The 12,363-nt window shown below is 37.2% G+C and overlaps 1 protein-coding gene across 9 annotated transcripts in view; it reads right to left on the bottom strand.

The window, feature by feature from the left end:
• Nucleotides 1-12,363, bottom strand: part of LOC100548295 (pancreatic alpha-amylase) — a 236,878-nt gene that overhangs the window by 82,964 nt on the left and 141,551 nt on the right. The window lies entirely within an intron of this gene.

The raw sequence follows: 12,363 nt of genomic DNA, 5'->3' as shown, positions 1-12,363 counted from the left end.
GCTGAAGTCTTGTAATCTGTGGAGTCAAGGGAAGTGGCTGGAGGGCTGTGTACCATCCCTGGTGGTGGCACATGGTACCAAGGAGATGAAATGTCCATTTTCAGGTCTCATCTATATTCATAATCTCCCAGATAACTGTCAAGCAGAACCAGAGTAAGAAGCCATGCTGATTCAGTAAGAGAATGACAAGTTCAGGCTCAGGCCTTCAGTTGATGTGGGATTCCTAAAAGTAGGTATCAAGGTTAGCCACCCAAGAACATTCTTTAGAAGACCACCGGAGGGTCATGAAATTTCTGATGCATATCTCATCAAAATGTGGCTCTAATATTAATCTGAAACATCCACTGATGCTGCTTTATGTGTATCCAAACAGGGAGATGTTAAGATACGTGAAAATTTTAGTAATGCCAGATAGCGCATTATGAACTAATAATATTGAAGCACCCATGAAACAAAGTCTGAAATCAAAATAACATCCATTCTCTTCAGCCTCTCATAAGATCAATTTACACAGAATTTTCAATGTTGGTCTCAAAGAAAGAGTATGAAGCACCCCACAGCCATATGCTTTGCGGGTTATGGATAATCATCTTAAAAGGTAGTCGGTGCTCTCAAAAATCTGTTTTTGTTTTTTTTTCTTTCTTTCTTTTTTAAAATTTGTAATTAAATTCAAGTCAGGCAAATCAATCTCTCCCTTAAAAAAACAAAAACAAAAACAAAAACAAAAACCAGACCGTTGTAATTCAGAGATACTGATGTTATTTAAACAGCAAACTGATTAACTACGAGAACACTGTTTATTTCAACTAGCATACTTAATGTGTGTTTAAATGAAAAATCTGACAGCCAAAAAGGACATGTGAAACTTGAGTTTGAAAATTCCTAACCACTGAAGAGATCACCTTCAAATCTGACTTTGTCTCACACTCTTCATTACCATAAGCTTCACATATCGAACTAGAAAGTGGTTTTTAAATGTAAGCTTTAATACATTTTTACTATTAAAATATGCCATATGTAATGTGGGATATGCAGCTTAGACACATTACACTTAGAACTGCCTAACCTTCTAAAATATTCTGATTTTTGAGTGCCTGATATTAAAGTGCTAGCACTGCATTAATGTAGCATTTTGAAGCTCATAGTGTTTGTGTTTATTACAAATTTATAAATTTCTAGAAGCGGGTCTGTACTCCTTTAGAAGTGTGAAGAAGTATTCTATATAGACTCCAATACTTTTGCTAGACCTTTGCTTTTTAAAGACAGACTGCAAAACCAAAAGAGGTGTGACGCATCTTTACAAGCCTGACAGGGATTTTGTTCAATATTTATGACTTTCAGATGTAAAAATGTTCTCTATCAGCTCCTGTTTTGCATTCTATTCAGCAAAAGTCATACCACAGGTCAGCTAAAAAAGACTATCACTTGTGCAAGATAAATGAGCAGCTACCATTATATAGGGAAGGCTTAGTACCATGGCAGTTTAAGTGGGTAAGGTATTTACTTTTATGGGAACAGACAAAGTTTTTTGAAAATGACTAATATGAAGTGATTTCATTTATTAGGCTTACTTTGCTTCATCTGTGTAATATTTCATTACAGTATTAGTAAGAAACTTTAGTATTGCATTCCAGAGTATAGCTTAGTACATACATCAGATAATTTTGCTTTCTCTTACTGGTGGCCCTACTCCTCTAGGTTTCTGCACATATACCTCCAAAATTTCTGCATATTACTCTTTGATGAAAAACACAAAGCTTGCTGTTGTTCTAGCTGCCCTGCTGCAGGTTGGGAAGCACAGCACAGCTGGGGTGCTTGCCAGTAACAAAGGCCTGTGGGCACGTTACCTTTTTGCTAGGATGGTGCCAAGGCTGAGGGGGATCCATCTTCCATTGGAACAATCTTTCTTTAATGTCTTGTGCTGATCTGAATCCCTAGCAGCAAAATTACAGAAAGGCCCTTTCCTGAAGCGATACAAGGTTTATAAAGATGACTTCTAGCTAGAATGCTTATTGCACAGAAAGTATAAAGAAATGTTCTGCGGGTAAACAACACTTCATTTTGAGAACTCTTCTCCAAAAGGAAATTTCTGTCTGCCTATTTTGTTTGAAATTGCCTCTTCTATCTGTCCAGGACATAAACGTACGTAAGGTTTTGCACTGCTGGGTCAGCTTCTCTGACAGAAGTGCAAGATCAGTCCCATGCTTTCCAACAACGTGCTCAATAACATTAATGTCCAGACAAATAAGAACTTTAATAAAACAAAAAGTGGAAGTACCTTCAGGTCCAAAAGGAGGCAGGAGACGCCAGTCAGCCTAGGTTCTGCTCAGTGAATTTCAAAAAGATGATCTTTCTATTTGATGTTAAAGGGCATTATTTCCCACAGGTTTCGGTGATTACTGAATACATTAATTATAGAGTACACTGGAGCCTCTAAAGAAATACATACTTAAATACTGGGCCTAAAAGCTAGGTCTGAGTGGATGCTACTGTCTCTTTTTGCCACACATGTATTATATATTATCTAATACCACTCCTAAAGATTTCAAATCCATTCCTAAGTCTTTTCAAATCACAGGTCAAGTGCCTGAAATGATTTTACAGTTTAACAGCCAGCCATAGGGAAATCAATGCAGCCTCTTTTCAGCTGGGAACATCTGTCATAAGTTTCTTTCTATCAGTGGACAGCTCCAGCATAGACATAATAACTTCATACAGTTAAAAGGAGAGAACAGTAGGGCTCAAAAAGCAATACTATGTTAAGAAAGATTATAAACATCCCAAGAAAACCCTGGTTAAGCAAATCCCTCTGTTAATTGAAAATGAAAATTCAGATTACTACCCCATCGTCACTCTGCTAATTTTTTTTAACAAGATGAATCTTCTCCAGGTCTCAGCAGCAAATGAAGTATCTGTCATCTTTTTATTCACCACACATATTCTCACAAGGCATATTCAATCATTTATTTCAAGCCTTAATCATTTAAAGCTGTAAAATTGATTCAAAATAGAGGTCAGTGTATAGGTATATTCTGACTTCTATGGAATACTAATGCATTACGCTGCACAAAATTTTCCATTGTAGATTTTAACTGGACTTTGAGCGAAGGCTAAGCACAGCACTCCTGACTAACCTAGCTAATGCTAGGCTTCTACAGGTAAATCACAGCCACAAGGTACAGCTGAGGTTTAAACTGAGAAGCTTATAGAAAAGATCACTTCAGGAGGTTTATTTTCATAGCAGCCAGCATCAATGGCAGCTGTTGTGCAAAATCTAGCATGGCAGTATTAGCTTTGTATACTGAAACAGCCCTCAGCAAAAAAAAAAAGAAAAAAAAAAGAAAAAAAAAATTTCTAAAGGAGCCGCTGCTTATTTTATTTAATAACATGTTAATTTTGCAGAAAGCCTGCTGAAAATTGGTATGCTGAATGTCTTGCTACATTCTATGTTTTCTTCTCTAGAAAACGCTTTATTTCTTTCAGAGCTGCTTCAGTATCGGTGGCAGATATATTTCCCGATTAGGAATGAAAGCAAGTCTTCCCCTAAGACTCACATCAGAGATTACGTTTGTCACTGGGGTGGGCTCTGCTCCCATAAGCCACAGCAGCCTGCACACCCAGCCTGTGCCCCTAGTGGCACAGCACGCAGAGGGAGACAAAATCCTCCACTTGGCATCTGTTTTAACTCTCAAGAGACAGCGTGCCATGCTCCAAGCAAAGCCCCGCTCTAGGAACTGGCTGTCCGGATGCTCTGCATCCCAGTTTGCCCCTCTGCAGACTGACAGCATCTCTACAGCGCTGCCCTGCAAGTTTCCAAGGCACATACACTCGTCTGGCCACAAGTCAGCTACCCGATCCCATCAGCTGCAGTGCTGCTGTGAAGATCTGATGCCTTAATAGAGGCAAGGTGCAATGGAAGAGGTGTTATCCGAAAAGCAGGAACTGACAGTGACAGGCAAGAAGTCGACCTTTTACGCACCCAAGACTTGTGTTTTAAATACACTGTAACAAACAATCCTAAGGATTCATGCCCTTCCCATACACACTTCAAGTGCCAGCTTTGCCTGTGGTACCTCAGATGCGGCGAAGATCCCTGAGCGGGGAACTGAAGTCAGAGCGACTGAATTATGAGCCTTCAAAACCAAGCAGCCCTGTCTGCATTCTGGGAGTCTGTCCTGCACTGATCTTCATTGCCAGCATGAAGAAAAGAAAGCCTCCAACAAATTGCACATTACTTTCCTATCTTACTGACCAATACAGGGAATCTGGGCCACAGAAAAATAATGAAAAAAAAAAAAGAGAGAATCACCTTTTGTAGAATTCTTTCAGGATGATAGCTGAAAGCAGAACATACCTTCCTTATATATCTGCTAGTTTGATTCTGACAAGCTTGACGCAGTATCAAAGCATATCTTATCTATGGTTAACCACCTCATATTCACTGAACCGGTTTGCTTGCAAATTGGACTAGGCAGATCCCATTTGACATCATGCACACTCTTTCCCATAACTCAGTAAGCTTGATATTTTTTAGATATGCAAGTCAGATGACTAGTCTATAACTTTATAGAGCATTAGTTCCTTCATTTAAATATAGATGTTAGAGTTGTTTTTCTCTACTGTATCTCTTTTGCCCCTCAAGATTGCCTCAGTTAGTTTCTCGGCACCTCCCCAACAAGTTTTCTGTTCTTTCTCAACTTTGATGTCCACAATTTCCTTCAAATCATCCTGTGATCTTCTTTTTCCCTTAGCTTTGGAATAGCCTCATCATCTTTTTTTTTTTTTCTTTTTTCGTTACTTTCAGTGCTACTAAACATCTAGTCACTTTGTAAAATCTAGGCATTTTGTAAGTCAGCAGGAAAAGAGCATCAAGCATTCAATATTTTCGATATTATCCATTATTTTCTGTCTCTTAAGTAACAAACATATATATTCCCAAGTCTTTCCCCTGCTTCCTGTGAAATTATTCTCTCTCATTCACGGGCAATATGTTACAGTGGATAACATTTAGAAAACAGCAATCCAAAAAGAACTGTACTTTCATCTTTGAAACTCTGTTTGATTTGCAGCATTTGATAAGATTACCTAACATGCTTTTATATTAAAAGTAGACTAAAGAGCATAGGGTAAAATGTAAAAGTCTGAATGGCTGAATCTTAACTGTCATTTCTGTGAGTTGTGCACTGTCATGTAAACAAAGATTTTACTTTAATCTACTCCCAAACAGCTCTTGTGGCTTTTCCATGGGGATGCCCTTTTGCTCTATTTCAGCTTTGTATTAACCTGGGGAAAGTAAGAAAAAGATTTAAAAGTATAGACTGGTCAGAATTTTTCTTGTAAATACTCATACATGTACACACACAAAGAAAGACTTTCATATGTCTGCAATTAGCTGTCCTCACTTTTACGTTAGCAGTACTGATCCATCAGGGATTATTCTGGGGCAAATGGAGAGAAACTTTGGCTCTAGATTGCTAAACATAAAAAGGAAAAGAAAGGGTTATCAGCAGTATTTATAGGTATTTTAAAAAGTAACCTATCTTGTTAAGATAGAAAATGGAGGAATTACAGTGCTATGCATGACGTTCCTGTTTTAGTCCAACTGGTTGGTAATCAACATTTAGGTGAGACAGAAACAATTTATTTTGCCTTTCGGTTCCCTTTGAACTTGCTGGATGAGTTGTACACCACCATCACTCTAATGTGAAAAGAGACATCATCTGGTGTGAGCACGCAGAGCATACTTGTCAGTGTTTATGATTATAGAAGTCAAGCTGCTTTCAAGTCACATTCAAAAATGTTGGAAGTGTGCGTCTTTTGATAGTCTGCCAGCACTGTACAGATATATAACCAGTATGGCTACATCACATCATAAAATTTTATTTCCTGTAGATTTGTCTGCCACAGAACATTTACTTGCTGTCAAAAAGGTAAAAAATATGCTAACAGCCCCAGGTTTCCTCTACACACACTAAAATTGCTGAAACCATCCCTACAGCTACTGTTTCTTTCCCTCTTGCAAAGTTTGACGTACTCTGCTTTTGAGGTGTGGGGAAAATTTATCTTTAGAACTGGATTATTTTCATATTGGTACCTGGGGAACTGCAAGTTCTGGAGGTATGATTTAATTTGGGCTCCTTAGTGACACTCAGCCATGAGCCTGCCACACAGCACTGCACATTCTGATTTTATTGCACAGAATCTGCACAGGAGCAACGCTTCTGCAGTTTGTTAGATCTGTGTGCTGTTCCAGGGAAGCCCGTCTCAGCAGGCAGGAACATGAGTAGGCCCACTGCCAGCTCAGCTGTTTCACTGTTACTAAATGTACAGAGGCTAACAAAGTCTCTATCAAGGTGGCAGTGATATTCCTTCCATGCCTTATCCAGCTCTTAGGGCTCTTGGGACAACACTGGAACTCAGTGAAAAATTGGCATGGCAGTAGCTTCAGTTGCCAAGAGATAAAATCAGAGGGTAGCCCTGTACCACCAGCCTGCGTTTCAGCAGGGAACCAAAGCTCGATGCCAGCAGGACAACCAGATGATGGTAAGACTACGCTTTTTGGCGTTTACTAGGATAACTGACAAAATTATGAAGAGAATGCTCTAGAATGGAAATGCTCTTGTCATGCTAAAGCTTGCTGTTTTTTGATGCACTGATTCATTTGATGGTTTATGATTGTTTCAATACATCACAGTCACTCACCAGAGATACCATGATCATTTGGATATAACAAAACTATTTGGTTTTATTTTCTGGATGTGTCAGTGACTTCTTGAACAACTCTGTCACTATCGCAATCCTTGAATAGCTGAAGCTTTAATGGGGACAACTTTCTTTCGCATAAAATTGTTGAGGAAGACCATCTCAGAACATTTATTGCTTGCAAGCAGGGGACAGAATCTCAAGGCTCACTTCTCCTTCCATCCATATCATACAGTAAGCAAGGCCTGACAGGAAAAACTTTTCCATCTCTACATGTTGTCACACATGAAGAGGAAATCCACGGCCCCAAGAAGCCTGAGCAAGCTAAGATCCCAAAATCATCCCTAACTGAAAGATCAGGAAAAGTTGCTCATTAAACATAAAAGGATTTTGTTGATTGTTTCAAAATACTGTTTAAATTCCAGCATTTTAAATGTAAGCAGTGTCATTATTTTATGCTTTTCAATGAAAGTTAGTCTAAGCTTAATCATCTTGGTGTGTTTCCATGTAGAAAATATTTCATCCAAATTAGATATAGTTTATGAATTTGAAACAATTTATTAAAACTCTTCCAAGTAGGCAGATTTCTGAAGGATTAGTTTTAGTGAACAGATTCTAGCATTTTTTTTTCTTCATGAAAAAATACCCAAACAATTCTAATCAAGTAATAAAGAATACTTCTAAACCGCATTTGTGTGCCTTTGCTTTCTTCCACATCTGTGAATGCTCCCAAGAAGTCCAGCATTTTGAAGGCATACATAACAGAGATCATGCTGCATCCTCATAGGTGCACACACAAACACCCCTCTGTCACAAACAGTGGCCAAATACACAGAAATACAGTCCACTATGAGCAACTGTATTTAAATGAAATCAACCAGCTAATAGTTTTTGAATGACAAGTGGAGAGTGTGAAACACAAACTATTGCAAAAAACTTCCAATGGAAGCATTTTTCCCAATGAGAATTAAAGTACTCATATCTCAGTCACGTGAGAGCTTGAAACAACTATTCCACCTGAAATCCTGCTGCCTTTCCAGTGAGCAACTCTAATAACCAAGTGCTGATGGGGGCTGAGGGCCCGATTAAGGCTACTTTTGGTGAAAATTGAGTTCTTTCACTTTTTTTTCTGTGGAGCCATCAGCTTCTAAGGTCCTTTCCTCATGGAAGCCAGAAAGGGCTTTCCAAAGGGCTCTCTCTGCCTGTAGGGTTCAAACTAGAGCACAGCTTGGGCTACAGAAGCGTTTTTTGGACTATTTTTTTTTTCCACAAAAATCAGAGCATTGCGTCAGAATAAAATTAGCACAAAGATAGCAGTGATTTGAGCTCTCTGCATTATTTGTTGCAATATTTTTATGTGCAAGAGCTTTGGATATCTTTTGACAATCCTACACAGTATTTGTATTCAGTTTGGTGATTTCCTCATTATAAAAGTACAATAGCATGTATCTAATTCCTGCTATAAAGTCCAGTTTAAACACAAACCATGGACAGTTACACTTGAGCTGAAATCAATCTCTGTATCCAGGGTTCTTTAGCTAGTCAAAATATTTCTATTTTTATTGTCATTATGTCTTTTTTTTTTTTTAACAAATTCTTAAGTACATGCAGTATAAATATAACCAACTCCCTGCAGACGTTTTGAGCACAATAGACATTTATGACAAGTAAATTGCAGAGAAAACATTTACAATGCATATAATTTTCATGTTAAATCAGACCTTTAAAATAGAAAGGCTTTTTTTTTTTTTTTTTTTAAGAATTTCACAAATTCTACAACAAAAGGATGAGAAAAGAGTGTTTTCCTTAGGAGAAATAAAGTGATAAGGTAATTGCACGGCTGCTGTGAACCATTTGGCAAAAGCTCCTTGCCATCTTTGAGATTATCCCTATGGTAGGTTTTACTTTTTCTCATAAACCTTTAAGCAGCTATTAGAGGAATAACAAAGAACAAGCTTGGAGAAATATCCATATTTTGCCACGTAGCCAAAGGAATATTGATATGTTACTGATTTATTCTCAGAAACTAATGGAAAGGAAGAATAAGAAATTAACCAAAAAGGAAAATGATTGAGTTGCGTTGTCTATGAATGTAAGTCTTAGCATCGAATAAGAATGCCAGAATCTTTTAGGGAACTGATATATTGCATAGTTTAATAATGAGGTATGCTCTCATTTTTCTAGCTGGCAAGTACAAAGAAAAGAAAAATTCAAATAAAGGAATAGCAGAGTCACCTAGCTTCACTGGTACTTCTCAAATATTTCCCCCTGCATTTTCATTTGATGCAAGACCAGACGGTTGGAAATCTGGATGACCAACGGCAAGCAGAATGAAATACAGTGTAAATTATTCAAGAATGGGAGTTGCTCTTCATGAACCAGGAAATTTAAAATAAACAGATAGCTATTAGTACTGGATAGTACGGATTTCACACTCTCCAGCAGTGTGTAACGCATACTCTTAGCTCCAGGAATTTATGACACCACACTATATACTATAACTGGTTGCTCTTCCAGGCAAAAGCAGAAGAGCAAAATCTATTAGGCAGACATGCCAGAAATGCTGTCAGCACCTACCCAGTTTTTTAGCCACACTGCTGTAAAAATATAATCACAAATATTAAGATCTGCAGCAAACCCAAATACAAATATTTAAGATATCTACCCTACCGAGCTCAAATATTTCTGACACACCTGAAGCCTGGAGGTAAAGATCATCTGTATTTACGAACAACTGTTTTTGACTATGAGTTGAAAATCCCATTATGTCTTTAACTTGGACTTGCAACATCAATGACATTTCTAGATATGTCATTGAACGTTTCATGTTTTGCTACGAAATTTCCTAAGAAAGTAAGATTTCTGAAATATTAATCAATACATAGTCACCTCAGATAAGAAAGAAGCATCGTAAACTCATAATTACCTTTAGCTTTCTGCCTCAAATAGCTGCTCTGATATCATGATGACTGAATGCTAACTCTGATGTTCACTGTGGTTTGTGAGGAAAAAAACACTGGCTTTTCAAGGTCTTTGAGCTGCAAGCAGTTCCAAAAAGCTTAGTGTTGTATGTTCCTGAAAGCTCATCTATGAAAACACCAAGTGGTTTCCCCAACTTCACATTCAATAGTTTGGTCATAAAGCATGATTCATAAACTACATTTCTAACATGCAAATGCAAGGCATTTTTGGCTTGCTCAGACTGCAATTTGTGCAGCAGTGTAGGATTGCTTGGAATTACTTTGTGTGAATTTGAACCAAAATATTTTAATCTCAGGATTTCATGCAGCAGTTATGCAGTCTTTATGGCTGTTGTGGTCCCTCCACCAATTTTGTTAACTAAGAAAATTATACTAATTACATTTTAGGTTTCAGTCTAGGCTTGAAGATATACTACATGAAAACAGGATATGTTGTAAAGCAATGCAGATTTACTTGATGTTACACTTGATATTAAACAGATTATGGCAAGTATGGGCTACCATGACCTATACTTACATTTCAGAGAGATCTCACCAGTTGCTTTTGTTAGATAGCAACACTTTGCACTTAACCCTTAAAATAATATGTGCAAAAAACAAAACAAAACAAAACAAAAAAACAAAACACCAAAAGCAAAAACAAAAAACAAACCCCAAACCATAAAACAATGGAAAGAAATGACGAGTGGGATTCATAAAAGAATTGTAAAATGCTAACCTAGCCCATGATTAGACTCTCAGCCACATAAGCCAATTCTAATACACTGACAAGAAAATTGTATGCTCTTGCTAGGTAAAACTAGCATGAGCAAAGGTTTGCCTCTGCACATCTCATCTTGTGTGAAAATGAAACTACTGTTGAAGTTTGGAAAGCTATTTTAAAATAAAAATGAAATTCTTCTCCAGAAGAATTCTTCTAATAATTATGTTTGCATGGATAAATGACAGCATTTACACAGGGCACTAATATGTATGGCTTTTCTTCTATCTCTTTGGATTGTCATTATACCGTGATGTTAATCTTCATGAAGACAGCAGAAAATAGTATTTTCAAGAACGACAGCACAGCTAACATTTGCCACCAGCCAGAATTAATGTGCCAGAATTGTGTATAACAATCGGAAGAAAAGCTTCATTATAATGAAACAGAAGCTAATTTATGGAATCTGAAATTATATGACAATAGATTACTAGCATAGTAGATCTTTATGCTTTCAAGAGTGTTTAAAAGCAGAAAGTCTTTATTATCAAACTATTCTTTTATGCATCTGCATTGCTTATATAATGCATTTGCAGTGTCACACTGTAAGCTGCTTCGTCATCTTCATCTGAGAGACTGATTCAGGTCGAAAATAATACTGCTCAAAAGAACAAAAAAAAAGGGAGAACACTTCCCTGCACAACCGCATGTTTCTCAGGCAGCAGAGAACCTCCTCAAAGCAGAACTTACCCTGTGACCTGCAAAGCTCCTTGCCCTGTTCATAGCTCAGCAAGTTGGGGAAGGAACCATCCAGAAGGGGATGAGATTTGCTGTTGGATAGCTGCTCTGTGCAGCATCCTCGCTTAGGGCAATAGCCCAGGGAAGGTGTGCTGATCGTGTCCATATTCCTGCTTTGGATCCAAAGGCAAATTTAGCTCAAAGAACAGATGAAATGCTTTCATTACTCAATGGCTTTTTGAAGTGCCAGATAGAGGCATATTTCAGTAAATATCCTAAAAGGTCTATTTCTGATAAATGGTCTAGATCTCTGTTCATGTCACTGTTTTTGATCTTAAGTACTTGCTAACTCCAGTAAGAATCTATGCTTATTTCTCTTCCTGTAAACCACCCATATGCAAGTAAAGGAAACAGTATTAAAGGAAATGATAGAAAGCAAACATCACAGACATGAGTGCAATGTTCAGAGAATTTTTTTTGTGATTTTGCTTCTACTGAAAACAAGCATATACTCCTCTACTTTACCATCAGCAATTAGAAAATACAGAGGTCTAGCAGCATAGAGAAATGACTTTGAGTCTTCAATTCAAATTTTAGAGAATACTCTTTGATTTCACTTCATAAAGACATTAACAGGCTGCTTTCGTTCATTTCAAGGAGAACTAGGTACAGTTAAAAATGAAACTACATTAGTAGCTTTGGCAGACAAATTCATTTTGTCTAGAATTCAAAAAAATAACAAGAGTGTACAGATAGATCTTGAAAAATCACCAGGAAGCAGTTTCATACATCCTCTTTAGAACAGTCATCAGTTGTTTCTAAATTTTTTCTGGAGATTTTAAACTGCAAATGCAGAGGTTCCTGTCTATTGACCCAGATGAGGAAAATTTCCTCTAGGATTTTCTACAAGGGTCACATTCTACCTCACAGTCTACTTAGGTTAACAAGAAAACATTTCATCTATGTTTGACAAAAATATTGAAAAATGTAACAACAAATAAAATGAATGCAAACTTATTATTTCTGTATATTATGTTTTAATATTTTCAAAATAGATGATTTGAACCCAAAACATCGTATTTGTTCTCATCAGGTTAAAATAGATTAGGATTTTTATCTTGTTTAGATTGGATTTGTCAAGCACGTTTGGATAAGCTCTTAGGTAAAAAGAAAGCAAAACTGCCATATTCCAATTATTTTTCCTCCTTATATGCTTGCAAAGGGCAGAGATTGCTGTTGTAC

This window comes from Meleagris gallopavo, chromosome 10 (genome assembly GCF_905368555.1).
Source record: "Meleagris gallopavo chromosome 10, MGAL_WU_HG_1.1, whole genome shotgun sequence".
NCBI classification, from domain to species: Eukaryota; Metazoa; Chordata; class Aves; order Galliformes; family Phasianidae; genus Meleagris; species Meleagris gallopavo.
Note: the sequence above shows the minus strand (reverse complement) of the source record. Positions and strands in the feature narration are given on the sequence as shown.